Consider the following 4,245-nt stretch of genomic DNA (forward strand, 5'->3'; position numbering starts at 1 on the left):
GCAGATAGATCTTGACCTGATAAACAATATTACCCAGTCAGATTTGCTTTGGTTTTTGAGTTATAAGCCAAAAACTGCATTTGACCCCTATGTTCTATTTTTAGCAATGGCGACCATGTTTGTTGATAGATCAAAACTTCGGATACAATTTATAAATTAGATACCCTAAGGAACATTCAGTTAAAGTTTGAAAGTATTTGGCCCAGTAGTTTCAGAGGAGAAGATTCTTGAAATAGTTTACGACGACAGACGACGACGGACGCCAAGTGATGGCTCTAAAAATCTAAAGAGCCAGTAAAGACCGATTTCTTATAGAACTTCAATAAGAAACTAAAAGTATTTGATTCTCTCAAAAAAATAGAAAAAAAGCTCTATTAATTATAAACTGTTAGTAAGTTTTTTTTTATTATGAACTTTTAGTTTCGAGCATCACTAAAATACACGCAAACAAGAGACATTACGTCCAGTGGCAAATATGTCATGCATGGACAGGACGACAACATACTTTGGATAAGTTATATAATGAGATGCAGAAGAATATTTGCCGGAACTCTAGGACTGTACCTTAATTATTCCGGGAATTTGGGATTAGGCCTAAATGAATTGTGTACAGTTATAAGAATTTACACTTTACGGTTTTAAGGTATCTACACTAATCGTAACTCGGAATTAAATTATACTTTTTTTGGAGCGGAAAAGGACAGTTTTATTTTTACGGAATATCAGTGTAACAATCTTTTAGTTTCCTTTATATTATAGGACAAGTTTGGGGGATTGGGCACGTTTGACGGATTGGGCACGTTTGGGTGTTTATTAAAAAAAATGGACACGTTTAGGCGTGCAAATAATACAAATGACACGCTTTGACGCCCTTTTTACAACTAGAAATGTTTTGCAGTTCAGTGACGTCGATGTGGACACGTTTGGGAGTTTCGGACACGTTTGGGGGGAAGGACACGTTTCTGAGTGTTACATATATAAAAAAAAGTCCCATAACATCTAACTTGAGGAAAACTCAAAATCAGCATTTTTTAAATTTCCTAAGGAAATTAACATTGGAAGGGGAGATAACGCCGCAACAAAATAGTCTTTTTTTGTGTCTGTTTTTGGTTGATTTTCTTTAAATTTATTTCAAGTATGATATTTTGAAGGGTTTGAAAATTCGTATTTTACTATCTAATATAGAATCTTCTGCTCATGAAATGAACAAAGCTATTTTTACTGGTATTTTAAAATTTTTGGGCATTTTTCGTCAAAGAAATTGCAAATATGTGGCTTTGTGACCATTTTGAAAAAATAATGTACAAGTTTGGTATTGTAAATATCTGTATATTATATTTGTTCAGCATCTACCTTCTTTAACGAGACTTTAAACCACAAAAAAAAAAAGAATATATGCTTAATAATTTTTATCAAATCTGAGATTCTTTACCTTGACATGTTGAAAATTCAATAAATGGTCAACTAATAAATTACGAAACCTATATTGTAGCGTGATAAAAGATATGAAAATATCTTTAGAGTTGTTTTCTATCAATGCTTTCATTTTTATCCGTCCTTTCTTCAATTACACCTAATCGATAATCAAGTTTAATAAGTAGTTCAACGATATCTTCTTGCATTTTCTGATTACCAGCATTAAACTCTATAATTTTATTCTAACGTTATAGCAATATTTTTGGATTTTTGCAAAATTAATTCAGATTGTCCTACGTTGCTAAGAAACCTTTATAGAACAATAAGAAAATGGCGACGTTGTCGGCTTAAAAATACTTTTAACATATCGATAGAAAAAGGGGGAAAATGTCTCAAAAACAATCAAATTGATAAATGCTTACTTTAAATTCCTTCTGGCTCTTTCCTGAATCTTCGTGCCTCAGTTTTAATACTAATTTTAGTAATTTTCGGCAGAGCAAATTCTACGCGGCTGTTTTGATATCTCTCTTTCAATAAAGGACATGGGCTTCATCTTCTAACAAATTCGTACATCTATCACAGACTCGATCATATAAAAGTATTTTTTTAAATCTCCCCGTTTCGAGTTTTGTTGGTGCTAATCCACATCCAAATTTATGAAAATGATTTCTTTGTGAAATTGGAATTGTAAAATAAGATTCTGTTTCAAAACTCTCTTTAAATGAATTATACATTCGGTTTTCACCGATAATGCTGTCTGTATCTGTAAATATCATTTCAATTGTACAATATATTTACTAAACATCTTATACATAATAGTATCGACAAATGAATTATCAACATATTGTGTTATAATACACAAATGATCTGCATAACACTCAGATGATTTCCTTACATATTTCTTCCAATCTTTTTACACATGATTTTTTCTCATAAATTCTGCCCATTTGAAAACTTTTCTGTTTTGTATCTAGGATATCATTCTTGTAAATCAGATTACTCCTAATCAAGTTCTCGAAGATAATTGGATTATTTCTGACTTTAAAAGTTTATATCCATACATTTTTTTAGTTAAAAAAATTGTACACCATATCCGGTTTTCGACAATAAATGTCTTCAGTGATGTTAGGGATATATTTAAAAAAAAAGATATATAATATCTTTTCTTGGTTGATATAATATTTCTTTTTTCAAATATATTATACCAACCGAGAAAGGATATAACATATCAATTAAGTAATCAATAAGTTCTTGATAATCTTTATTTTGTAATACTTTTAATTATTGATTCTCCGATACCCATTTCCCCTTTCCGACATCTCTGACCTAAAAAAAATTGGAAAGACACTTTAAAGATTAGTACTCTTTAACTGCTGGTTTATTTTCATAAAATCTATTAGAGTAAAATGTCTGACCCTATTAAAATCCTGTCTGCTATCATTGTGATTTATGTTTTCTGAGACAGGTCAATTGTTATTAATTTATTTGAGATCTCAAAACTTTTTTTTTTGTTTTGCTGAGACTTTAACTTTTTGTGTTGTGTTTTAATTATTATTGTTGATCGTTTCTACATTTTTCTTTATGGCTGTGATTTTGTCTTGTTAATTTTCAAATGATGATTTTTTTATTTCACAATGGTATTTTCTGTCTCGTTTTTCAATTCAGTACATACCGTATTTCATTTGAAATCCATAATCCGGAAAACGACAAACTACATTGTAAATGTTATATAAAACTTAAGTTAATCCTCATTTATCATTTTATAGTTTAGTTCACTGTTTACCGATCACAGCTGTTTACTTATGTATTGTTGATACTTTTATACTTGCTTTCTTTCTGACTTTCTGAGCGTCTCTGATGAGTCTTATGTAGACGAAACGCGCGTCGGCGTATCAAATTATAAGCTGGTACCTTTGATAACTAAGATAAACTGTTTAATATTTGTGTATTTTCTCTGTCCCGAATTGTCTTGCATTTATTTGTACTGTAGTCCTGTAATGTAATGTTGTCATTTAAGTGTTTTATTTCACTTTGCTATAAAAGCGCGAGGTTAGGCTAGCCACAACACCAGTTTCAACCCATATTTTCCTGTACCAAGTCAGGAAAATGGCAGATGTTATCGTGTACTTCGTTTCTGTGTGTGTTACATTATCGTTTGGTTTATTGTTGCCCTTTAGTGTTTCTGTAGTTTCGTTGTTTTCCTCTTAAAGGAGATGTGTTTCCCTCGGTTTTATTTTGTAACCTGGATTTGTTTTCTCTCAATCGATTTACGACTTTCGAACAGCGGTATACTACTATTGCCTTTATTTGATACTTATCAACGATTAGTTTCTGAACTGTAATAAGGAAATGGCCTAAATAGACAATTAATAGACGGATGATATATCGGCATTTGCTTTTAAATTATAATAGGATCAACAACATGTTAGAAATGAACTTTCTTTGTGGGAAACTAAGATCACTCCTGTTTCTGTTTGTGTAGTTGAGTTCTGAAGTTTCTATTTTGTGTTTCTTAATTTGTTGTTTGCATTTTTGGTCTTTCATTTTCGGTTTTTGCCATTGAGTTGTCTGTTTGTAACAGATTTATAAGTTTGAATAGCCATTTGTTAACCAATCTAGCTTGTGTATATTTTACACAAAACACGACTCGATGAATGTTCTTTAGAACTTATTATGGAATTGTCTGATATTATTTTCACATTAATATTTGATTTTCTTCACATTTGAAAAAAAATGTTTGATGTATCTAGGGAGTGAATCATGAACGTCTTTTAAATATATCTTCTACGATAATAATGTATTGTGAAACAGAAGAAAAAGAAAATATGG

Source organism: Mytilus trossulus, chromosome 2 (assembly GCF_036588685.1).
Source record: "Mytilus trossulus isolate FHL-02 chromosome 2, PNRI_Mtr1.1.1.hap1, whole genome shotgun sequence".
In the NCBI taxonomy this organism is placed as follows: Eukaryota; Metazoa; Mollusca; class Bivalvia; order Mytilida; family Mytilidae; genus Mytilus; species Mytilus trossulus.